Raw genomic sequence first — 12,775 nt, forward strand, 5'->3', positions numbered from 1 at the left:
TGCAATGACGCAATGGTTGTCATTAGTTGTGGGTCTTCATTGTGATCCTCAGGAAAGGGCATTATTGCACAAACCAGACAAGATTCGCAAAGACATGGCAGTAGTGGTGCCAATATAATATGTAATGTGAGTTGGTCAGAAATTAAATATAAGTAAAAACCATGACAAACCCACAAACACCCTTGTGCATCCCCTTCATGCTCACGACACGTTTGGCTTACACTTCCTACTGCACATATGTGATGCATGCCCTGTGGCTGCAGCACAGGTAGTGGCAGGTTGAGTGAGGCTGACTGTGAAAGAGATGCATGAGAGGGTGAGTATGAGATAGAGCCATGAGATTGTATGAGGATTGGGTTGAGTGGTAGTGGCGGGATGAGTACTGGCGAGGTGAGTAAGTGCAGGTAAGATGAGGATGAGCTTTGAGTGGGTATGAGGGGTGATATGACAGAGTAGTGTTGGCAGTGCAGAAGGAGATGTGGGTTGGGGGCGATGATGTGGCAGATGGAGTGTAGGGGAATGAGTAAGTGTACTGACTTTGGCTGACCTACTTAGGTCATTGGAGCGCCTCCTGCACTATATGCAGGTGGGCGATATGTTGGTGGTGCAGGTGACCTCCTCTGCCACCTCGAGCCAGGCATTCCTGGTGGCAGAGGCAGGCCGCTTCCTCCCGCCCGCCAGAGGGAAGATCTCTGGCCTCCCCCTCCTCCTCACCCCATCTAATGATACCTGGAGTGAGGCATCATTGAACCTGGGAGCAGCCTTCCCCCTGGGCTGCTCCATGCTGTAATTTTTTCTATTTGTTGCAGCATCTGTCAGTGGAGGACTGCCCCTTTAAATAGAGCTCCTCCAGCTGATAGAGCTTACTGCGCATGCGCAGCCCGCCCGACGCGCTGATCAGCAGCGGGGAACCCGGAAGACCAGGTAAGTGGATTCAATTAGGCTGTGATCGCGCGGGGGGGCAGACTGATTTCTCCGGGCGTGTCACCCACGCGCCCAATAGCCCCCCCCGCCGCAAACCCGCAGCCCTGGTAACATCGAGCCCAAAACCTTCTTCTCACTGGTCATTCCACACCAGGTGTATAGTGTACACCATGTATCATGTAATCCTTTGGTAAGTCATCCATTCACTGAGACTGGAATGCTAATTCCTTCTGTCTAATTCCTTGCATCAGGTGGTGTTGCACACCCGGCGATCTCATACCTCTTGATTGGATTCCCAATTGGGACCTGGCTCCTTGTCTGGACCAACTATCGCCCACAATGTGCCCCACTTTGCAACAGCGCCTGGCCAGCTCTTAGGACCATGGGTTTCATGGGGTGGGTCTCTCCTTGGCTAACCAATGGGGTAAAGTACTGGGACACTCATGTGGTCACAAAGTGAAGTTCAAAGAATTACATAGAATGTACGGCACAGAAATAGGCCATTAGGCCCAACAGGTCCATGCTGGCGTTTAGCCTCCTCCCTCCCTACTTCAGCATATCCTTCTATTCCTTTCTCCCTTACTGTGTTCATCTAGCTTCCCCATAAATGCATCCATGCTAATCACCTCAACTACTCCGTGTGTTAGCGAGTTCCACATTCTAACCATTCTTTGGGTAAAGAAGTTTCACCTAAATTCCCTATTTGATTCATTCTACTAACTACTTCTGGTCAAGCAACCATATCCTTAGATCATCTGAAATGGCTTCCAGAAATCAATCCCTTAACATTAGTCGGCACGGCACTTTATAATCTGTTGCATTCTTCCCATCTAGTCACAATGTCCAAGTATCCTCTCACTAATTCTCTGTACCATACAGAGTTCTCTGCAACTTCTTAAATTCAGGCATTAATCATAAGAAGTAAGAATAATATGTTTTACAATTTAATTGTTCATAACTGTCCATTGGATCCATATGTTTTATTGTTCTGCGGTATGAGTCTATTAGCCCAAACATTTTCTTCCACTTATTGTGACTTGCTAACAATTCAGAAGTCCTAACAAAATTGCTTATGTCATCTCGTTCTTTAATATTTAATATCAGATTGGATTTAGTGAAACTATCCCATACAAAAGTTTGGGCTGGGTCAAAGGTACCCTCACTTACCGGTGTCACTGTCGATCTGCCTTTCTCCACCAATTCAAGAGCGCATCAGCGCTGTCCCTTCTTTTCCTCTTGTCTGTGTTAGCATTGGTAATCTTTTTTTATCAGTCTTCGATTTGTGGCATTTCTCCTCCTCCTTGCGTTGTTCCTTCCCATCTTTCGGTTTCAGCACCTGTAGCTGGTATGTACATTCCTTTGCTTTTTCCTCAGCAACCAAATGGGATAATTCTAGCTCATTGTCTATTATATTTCTGAGCCTTTGTAGACACTTTTATCTATTGATGTCTGCTACTGCTCCACTTACTTTAAATTTACTGTGTTGGTCTGTGAGTGATATTCCATCGCACCTAATGGCACCACTATTATGCTTTTAGGTTTTACGCGAAATGATTTATTTGGGTTCCACATCTCAGACCTCTCTCATTGGTGAGCCCTTGCTCTCTGTTGCCCACAGTTTGCCTTTACCTGCTCAATAGCTTGGTAATTTGAAACCCAGGACTCAGACAGAAAATCCTCTTTGTCAGCTGTGGCTCATGGGAGCACACTCACCTCTGAATCAGAAGGTTATTGGGTTAAGTCCCACTCCAGAGACTTGAGCACAAAATATAGGCTGACACTCCAGTGCAGTACTGGGGGAGTACTGCACCTTCAGAGGTGCTATCTTTCGGATGAGACTTTAAACCGAGGCGCTGTCTGCCCCCTCAGATGGACGTAAAAGATCCTATGGCACTAATTTGAAGAAGAGCACGAGAGTTCTTCCCGATGTCCTGGCTATATTTGTTCCTTAACCAACATCTTATTGAATGGCAGAGCAGGCTTGAGGGGCCTTCTGGCTTACTCCTGCTCCTATTTCTTACGTTCTTAAGTTTTTGGCAACCAGAACTTGACACAAAACAACAAAAATACATTTTGCAAAAAAAAGATTATCTCGTCATTTATTTCATTGCTGCCTTGCACACGTTATGACTCTGTTTCAAATTGTGAGGATGGGGTCATTAGAATAAGTGGGACGGGCAAACCAGCCATTTCCAAGAGGTTTCGCCATTGGCCCTTATTGGGCCAAAGAAGAATAAGATAGAATTATTTCTATTCCCCGCAGACAACTTTTGGCCATCATTTTGAAGGTGATTGATCATTCTGGGTTTGAATATCTTTTCATATTTTCATCTTTAGGCCTTTTGTAGGTCCACCATGGAACCCGTGATGGAAGAGGGGCTCAATGGGCGGAATTCCCAGGATTACCTTGGAACTCTCTAGACCTGCCTCTAAAATTAGTGATACTTCAGTTTAAAATGGTATCATCCAGCAGTATTTATGAAATCACTAAGAATATTCTTTGTTCTGTGATAAAGTTAGTGTGTGTTAATGGTTATACTAGCTGCAATGCAACAACTCGTTGTCACTAATTACAAACACTTTGAGCTAAATATTTCCTTGAATCCCCTGTCAATTAAATTCACCAAACTGCAATCTTGTTAATTTATTCAATGCGGATGTTTTTGTCAATGTATTTGAGGGCTGTGGAAGCTCAGTCATTGAGTACATTCAAAACAGAGATCGAATGATCTCTAGATATTAAAGGCATCAAGGGCCGAATGGCCTACTCTTGCTCCTATTTTCTATGTGTCTATGTTTCTATGCCTTCCTAGTTGCTTGCACGTTGACTTTTTGTTGATTTGTGCACAAGGACACCCAAATCCGACTGACTACCAACATTTCTTAGTCTCTCGCCTTTTTAAAAATATTCTGATTTTCTATTCTTCCTACCAAAGTGGATAATTTCACATTACTCCACATCATACTCCATCTGCCACCTTCTCGCCTACTCACTTAACCTGGCTATATCCCTTTGCAGCCTCTTTGCGCCTCCTCACAGCTTACTTTCCCACCTAGCTTTGTATCGTCAGCAAGGTTGGACACATTACATTCGGTCCCTTCATCTAAGTCATTGTAAGTATTGTAAACAGCTGAGACCCAACCACTGATCCTTGCGGCACCCCACTAGTTACAACCTGCCAACCCGAAAATGACCTGTTTATTCCTACTCTATGATTTCTGTCCATTAACCAATCCTCAATCCATGCTAATACATTACCCCCAATCCCAAGAGCCCTAATCTTGTGTAACAACCTTTTGTGTGGCACCTTGTCGAATGCCTTTTGAAAATCCAAATATACTACATCCACTGGTTCCTCCTTATCTACCCTGCTAGTTATACCCTCAAAAAAGTCTAATAAATTTGTCAAACGTGATTTCCCTTTCATAAAACTGTGTTGATTCTGCCTAATCATATTATGGTTTTTTAAGTGCCCTGTTACTATGTCCTTAATAATAGATTCTAACATTTTCCCTACTACTGATGTCAGGCCATCTGGCCTATAGTTCCCTGTTTTCTCTCTTCCTCCTTTCTTGAATAGCTACATCTGCTACCTTCCAACCCACGGGGGCCGTTCTAGAATCTAGGGAATTCTGGAAGATCACAAAGGCCAAGGTACACCCACCTTTGCTGCTGATCGTGCCAAAGATTGCAGGGTCTGAGGGGGAAGATCCCTTCCTTATCATGGCAATGGTGGATTCCTCCACTGAGTCCATCCGGAAACATCCCCAATGACCCTCTTTGTCAGGGGTCATTTAAAAAAAAATCACATCCTTCTCTTTGGGAGTCCAGGCCCATGACCCTGGACATGACCCTGACGTGGGCCCCACTCCCGCCATACAGAGATTAGATTATACCAGGTCTCACCAGACGTACTTCTGCCAACCCTATGTTGGGAATGTGGGAATCGCCAATGTTGAGAATCTCCTCTCCCCCCAGTCCTGGCCTCACTCTCCCTTGCACCGATGGCCCTGTTTGAGATGGGCAGAGGCTCCATTGCCCAAAAAGTCATCCCGCATACTTCCATGCAAGGCTACGACTTGGCTTATGGGTTCCAGCCTAATTTCTGCTGCTTCCGGTGCACTCCTACCAAAGTTATGCAGGAGGTAGAGGGTGGACATGGTCGGGGTCAAGAAAAATGCCCTCCTCCCCAACTCACCCATCCGCCCAATTGCAGGTAGGCACAGATTTTCTGGGTGCCAGGAGGGCGCCGGAGATGTGTCTGGAGTGGCACTTGTACCTGCCTGCCCCATGCAAAGTCATTGCACTCCCACTGATCCCACAACTCCAATGAAGCCAGTGTTGCGACCTTGGCCTAATCGCTGGGCTTGCGTCCTGAGGAATTTTGTGGCCATTTTATATATATTCTAAAACAGCCTTTTCTTTTGGCAGCATACATATTGGGGTCGTCCCCCACGGCCCCCGGCTGCGGCCTCCTGCTACTGGCTTTCCCACCCAGAAGCCGGCCAGCCTCTCAATCTGGACGGCTGCCGGGCGGGAAACAGAATTAAAGAATGATAATGAGGTCCGGCCGTTAAATTTGACAGGGCCTCCGCGTCCACGGGATTTCTGGGTTTCTCCCCGCGCTCCCTCCCCACCTCCCCGTAAATATCGGGGCCTTTATGCCTACAGTCTGGTTAGTCTAGAAGATAATGCAACCATAAATAGTGGTTCAAGTAATTTTAATGTGATAACACTGCAAAGTTGACTATTTATAGAATCAAAATGGAGCTTTGTTTAAAGTAAAGAATAAAAGAAAAGGTCTATTTGTTTGGGCTTTATTCATACTGTGTCGAAGGTTCATATGTTTCAATAAAAACCACATTCATCCTCTTACTGGTTTATATAAACAACGTAATACATTTTGGAAAAACAAGAATGAGTTTCCTTTTGGGCCTCAGCCTTACAAGTGGCTTTTTGAATTTTTAAAGGGTGTTATGACTCAACTGTGGTACATTAAACATGATCAAAGCTGATCTGTCTCCAAGAACTTGTATGTTTTTTGAGAGATAAATCCACAGAATGAAAGTGGCAGTCAGTTAGTCACCTGAAGCTGACACAAGCCTTTTTTTTAATGCGCTTTGCATTGCAGCCCTGTGAAAGAGTAGCTGTAAACACAGACCAGATCCGATGAGTGCTGTAAGTTTACTTTTCTTACATTTGAAACAGATGTCACAGTGGTCCTGGAAGCCAACAGTTAAAATTACATCACGGACAGCAGTTAACATACTGGAATTTGTACAACAGGAACCTGAGGGTGTGCTTGATTTGGCAACTGCCTTGAGAATTCCTTACAGAAAGCCGTTATTATTTTGCCTGCTAAACTGGCTTTGGTGTTTCATTTGAACTCCAGTAGACTATTGACCTAACTGGAAAGACTGTTCTGATTTACATCTGATCCTTCCGATCTATACTGCTAGGTAAATATACATGATCAAAAAAAAGTAACAAGTAAAATCTGTTACCAAGGGCACGTTTTTAACAGTGAAAAACGGGTGGGTTGGTGGTGGGGGGGACATTGAAAATTTCAACCATTTCAGACCTGCCCACAACCCACCTCCAACCCGCCCATTTCAAGGTTTTCACTGGGACGCGACAAGGGGCGGGCGTGCAACCACTCCCAGAAGACGGGTCAGGCCTTAAACCCTTTCAAGGAGGCTATGGGTCTCCATTTTCCCACAGTTTCCGATTTCAACCCCGGGTGGGGGCTGGGATTCCCGGGCCTTCTCTTTTACACCTCGTGAAAGGAGGCGAGAAAGCACGAGACTAACAGGTAGGTGCCTTTCTAGCACAGCTTGTGGGCCGGGGGGAGCAGGAGTGCTCCCCCAGGCTTAACAAGCCTACCTGTAGTGACCCCCCAACAATCGCAAACCCCCCCGATCCCCAATCGCGGACCCCCGACCCCGATCGCCGATCATGGACCCCCGACGCGATCCCCGATCCACTCCCCCAATGATCGCGAACCCCTGTGACTGACCCCCGATCCCGTCCCCCATGACTGACAACCCCTGTGCCAACCTATGCCTCATGCTAACCTGTGCCCCCTGCCAACTCATGCCCACCCATGCACCCCATGCCTCCCCTCCTTCCATACAAACAAAGACTTACTTGCAGACTTACCTGAAGATGTCCTCTCCCTGGCTGCTCTCCTGTCCGACTGAGACCAGTCTGTCAATCAGGCCGGTCAGTCGGACGGGAAACCGACAAAAAAAAAATAAAAGACGTCCTTACGTCAAAATTGTAAGGATGTCCGGGAAACGCGTACTTCCGGCTTTCCCATCCGCAATTTGACCCCCCGCCCCCTTCCCGACTCGAGGTCAAAATCATGCCCCATGACCCTGTGTACTAACAAGCTGGTAGCACTAAGGCTATTAATCATTAAGCGGAGAGTGCGTGGAACTGGGTTACTGGTAAAAAATCGCTGAGTATGAAGGTCAAAACTGCCTTGACTAAGGTCTGAGAATCAAGCATCTTGGCCTCCAACCGTTCATCTATTTGGCTCTGGAAATCATCTCATTCATGCCTGATCTTGTTCTCGTTCTGTGTCCACACACAGACATTTTCAATAGGTTCACTGCACAGCAGTTGGAATCCTAGATGAATTTCTGCTCCCTAACATAAGGTTGATAGGGCCAATTGTCACACGTCTGTAGGGAATTCCTTATTTTGTCTGATTCTTGGACACTGGATGAATAGTCAAGCAAAGAAAGTCACCCTCACTCACGGTAGTTTCGTTAATCAAAAGTAATTATTTAATGATGTTATCATTCATACGAGCATTCATGAAGCAAAATCAAACCAGACAAAGTGAAGCAGCTGCGAGTTTGGTGAGTGTGGGAGTTCCGTGAAGTGGGGGAAGGAGGCGCTGCTTTGCCTTGCTTTTCCTAACTTTTTCAGCAGAGCAGCAGCGGACCTGAGCGGCAGAAGACTGAGAGTGGGGAATAAAAGCAGCAGCAGACCTGCAACAAGAGAAAACTACTGTGCGATGTCACGGGTGAGGCAGGAGAGTCCGAGAGGTGAGCACAGTATAAAAGGAGAGACCGAGAGCGGGAGGAGAATCTGAGAGGTGAACGCAGTGTAAATCTAAGGCAAGTCATGGCAGCAGAGCTCGCACCCGTGATATGCTCCTCCTGCACTATATGGAGGAGGAGCATGTCCCTGGCGACCATGTGTGCAGGAAGTGTGTCCAGCTGCAGCTACTGGCTAACCGCATTTCGGAGCTGGAGCTGCGGGTGGATTCGTTGTGGAGCATCCGTGATGCTGAGACTATCGTGGATAGCGCGGTCAGTGAGGTGGTCACACCGCAGGTAAAGATTACACGACAGAAAGGAAATGGGTGACCACCAGACAGAGTAAAAGGACTAGGCAGGTAGAGCAGGAGTCCCCTGGGGCCATCTCCCTCTCAAACAGATATACCGCTAGTGAGTATAGGAACAGGAGAATAGACAGGATGAATGCGTGGCTGCAGGGATGGTGTAGGAGGGAGGGATTTAGATTCCTGGGATGTTGGGACTGGTTCTGGGGAAGGTGGGACCTGTACAAGCGAGACGGGTTACACCCGAGCAGGACCGGGACCAATGTCCTCGTGGGGGTGTTTGCTAATGCTGTTGGGGAAGGTTTAAACTAGAGTGGCAGGGGGATGGGAACCTGAGCGGGGAGTCAGAAGGGAGTAAAGTTGAGAGCAGCAAGAGAGGGGAAGACCCAGGGGAAATTTACAATACAAATAGTGCAAACAGTTGTTCAAGAACAAGTGAAAGGGAAAAGCGTAGAGCAGCAGAAAGAAAGTGTACTTTAGACGCTACAGATAAAATGAAAACTAGAAGGTGTAAGGCGATTAACCCAGCATCAAAGCTGAAGGTCAGGCTAGGGTGTGTGGCCCAACTAAGAGTTCTATATACAAACGCACGGAGTATAAGGAATAAATTAAATGAACTACAGGTTCAAATTCAAATTGGAGGGTATGACATGATAGCTATTACTGAGACATGGCTGCAGGATGGTCAGGATTGGGAACTAAATATACCGGGTTATAAGGTCTACAGAAGAGACAGGGAAAATGGAAGAGGGGGAGGAGTAGCCTCAATGATTAGAGATGAAACCACTTCAATGATAAAGGAGGATATAACGAGAGGTAAGCAGCCAACAGAGACCTTATGGGTTGAATTGAGAAATAGGAAAGGATCTAAGACGATAGTGGGATTGTGTATAGGACCCCTGGCAGCAGCTCTGAAGTACTAGATTGTATAAATGCAGAGATTAGACAAGCGTGTAAGAAAGGCATAGTGGTCTTAATGGGGGATTTTAACCTTCACATAGATTGGGAAAAGCAGACTAGCAACTGTCAGAAAGGTAGTGAATTTCTTGAGTGTGTTCGGGATAGTTTTCTATAGCAGTATGTCCTAGAGGCAAGCCATACTGGATTTAGTAATGAGTAATGAACCAGATTTAGTTAACAGCTTAACTGTACGCGAATATCCATCCAATAGCGATCATAACATGATTGAGTTCAATGTTGTGTTTGAAAGGGAAAAAAATGAGTCAGCTGCTAAGATTCTAGACTTGGGTAAGGCCGACTTCAATGGGATGAGACAGAGACTGTCCATAGTAAACTGGGCAAATCTGTTAATGGGTAAAATGACTGATGATCAGTGGGAAATGTTTAAAGAAACATTTAATGTGATACAGAATCGGTTTATACCCCTGAGGGGCAAGAACTCTACTTGCCAAAAAAAACAGCCATGGACAACTAAAGAGGTAAGGGACAGTATAAGACATAAGGAAAGGGCATACAAAAAGGCAAAAAATGGCACAGATCCTGACGAATGGGAAAGATACAAAGATCAACAAAGGGTCACAAAACAGATAGTAAGAGCTACAAAAAGAGATTACGAAAAGAAACTTGCAAGGGATATCAAAACCTATAAGAAGAACTTTTATAGTTACATTAGGAAAAAAGAGGGTGGTCAGGAGCAGTGTTGGCCCCTTAAAAACTGAAAGTGGGGATATTGTCATTGACAATGGGGAAATGGCAGACATGTTGAATAATTACTTTGCGTCAGTATTTACAGTAGAAAAAGAGGATAGCACGCCGGAAATCCCAAGAAAACTAATATTGAATCGGGGACAGGGACTCGATAAAATTAACATAAGTAAAGCAACAGTAATGAAGAAAATAATAGCACTAAAGAGTGACAAATCCCCAGGACCAGATGGTTTCCATCCCAGGGTTTTAAAGGAAGTAGGTAAGTACATTTCAGATGCCCTAACTATAATCTTTCAAAGTTCTCTAGATTCAGGAACTGTCCCTCCAGATTGGAAAACTGCACATGTCACTCCGCTTTTTAAGAAAGGAGAGAGAAGGAAACCAGGGAATTATAGACCAGTTAGCCTAACATCTGTTGTGGGGAAATTGCTGGAGTCTATAATTAAGGATAGGGTGACTGAACACCTTGAGAATTTTCAGTTAATCAGAGAGTGCCAGCATGGATTTGTGAAAGGTAGGTTGTGTCTGACAAACCTGATTGAATTTTTTGAAGAGGTGACTAAAGTGGTGGACAGGGAAATGTCAATGGATGTTATTTATATGGACTTCCAGAAGGCATTTGATAAGGTCCCACATAAGAGACTGTTAGCTAAGATAGAAGCCCATGGAATCGAGGGAAAAGTACGGACTTGGTTAGGAAGTTGGCTGAGCGAAAGGCGACAGAGAGTAGGGATAATGGGTAGGTACTCACATTGGCAGGATGTGACTAGTGGTGTTCTGCAGGGATCTGTCTTGGGGCCTCAATTATTCACAATATTTATTAATGACTTAGATGAAGGCATAGAAAGTCTCATATCTAAGTTTGCCGATGACACAAAGATTGGCGGCATTGTAAGCAGTGTAGATGAAAACATAAAATTACAAAACGATATTGATAGATTAGGTGAATGGGCAAAACTGTGGCAAATGGAATTCAATGTAGACAAATGTGAGGTCATCCACTTTTGATCAAAAAAGGATAGAACAGGCTACTTTCTAAATGGTAAACAGTTAAAAACAGTGGATGTCCAAAGGGACTTAGGGGTTCAGGTACATAGATCATTGAAGTGTCATGAACAGGTGCAGAAAATAATCAAGAAGGCTAATGGAATGCTGGCCTTTATATCTCGAGGACTGGAATACAAGGGGGCAGAAGTTATGCTGCAGCTATACAAAACCCTGGTTCTACCACACCTGGAGTACTGTGAGCAGTTTTGGGCACCGCACCTTCGGAAGGACATATTGGCCTTGGAGGGAGTGCAGCGTAGGTTTACTAGAATGATACCCGGACTTCAATGGTTAAGTTACGAGGAGAGATTACACAAATTGGGGTTGTATTCTCTGGAGTTTTGAAGGTTAAGGGGTGATCTGATCGAAGTTTATAAGATATTAAGGGGAACAGATAGGGTGGATAGAGAGAAACTATTTCCGCTAGTTGGGGATTCTAGAAGTAGGGGGCACAGTCTAAAAATTAGAGCCAAACCTTTCAGGAGTGAGATTAGAAAACATTTCTACACACAAAACTCTCTTCCGCAAACAGCAATTGATGCTAGCTCAATTGCTAAATTTAAATCTGAGATAGATAGCTTTTTGGCAACCAACCGTGTCAAGGCATATGGGCCAAAGGCAGGTATATGGAGTTAGATCACAGATCAGCCATGATCTTATCAAATGGCGGAGCAGGCTCAAGGGGCTGAATGGCCTACTCCTGTTCCTATATTCCAATGTCCCTATGAGAAGGAGGAGAGGTTTAGGGAGGGAATTTGAGTTTCGGGCCTAGACATCTGAAGGCATGGCTGCCAATGGCGGGGAAAAGGAAGGTGCAGGAGGGAATCTCTGAGATACTGTCACAGGGACGGGAGCAACTCTCTGAGATAGTGTCACAGGTACATGTGGGAATGTCTGCGATGGAGGGAAGGCTAGCCTCCATTGAGCTTCAAGCACGGTTCACAAATGAGTCCATTCAGGCCCTGACAGCGGCCATTCGGACTCAGGGTGAACAACATTCTGCCACCTTAAACAGACAGACAGAAACTTTGCAACTGGGCTTCCAAAGCATCATACATGTCCTCCAAACTGTTCTCCAGCAGGGTGGTAGGAGTGATGTGGGCCTGGTTCAGGAGAAGGATGATGGCAAAAGGGGACGTGGAAGTGGGGGCGCCACTCAAAGCGCTCCCACGTCTCACCCGTTGCCCCCCTCTCAACCAGTACCCGCAATGCTACCTCCCCTCCAGGTGGCCGAGTCTGCCCCTGCACAGGTGCAGGTGGAGCAGTCTTGGAACGGGCCCTCACGGGCTCCAAAACTCAGAGTGCGTAGGCCCAAAGCATCTAATTAGTCAGGGCATGAACAAGAGCAACCTGCCACGACCTCTGCTGCAGCCACAGGGGATGCACCACGTAGAAGTAGTCGGAATAGTAAGGCGAAGGTTTTGTGAGCATGAAGGGGATGCACAAGGGTGTTTGACAGACAGTCATGTTTTTCATTTACATTTGCTTTTTGTTAAAGTGACATTAAATGTTATGATTGTCACCACTACTGCCACATCTTGCCCATTCTTGACTGACTTTTGTGATAGGGCCTTTTCATGAGGTTCACCATGAACGGCGACACTTGATGCCACCCATTGAGTCACTCGACAGTAGGTGTATGTGTAGTTGCGGGACTGTTTTGTGCAATGGGTGGGGGGGCTGGCGTTGGCGCTGCTCTATCCAGCCGGTGTGAGGACTGGACTCTTCACACTTTCTGATGTTAGGAGAACCCGTTCACATATCAGTGACTCCCTAGCCTC

This window comes from Heptranchias perlo, chromosome 4, assembly GCF_035084215.1.
Source record: "Heptranchias perlo isolate sHepPer1 chromosome 4, sHepPer1.hap1, whole genome shotgun sequence".
In the NCBI taxonomy this organism is placed as follows: Eukaryota; Metazoa; Chordata; class Chondrichthyes; order Hexanchiformes; family Hexanchidae; genus Heptranchias; species Heptranchias perlo.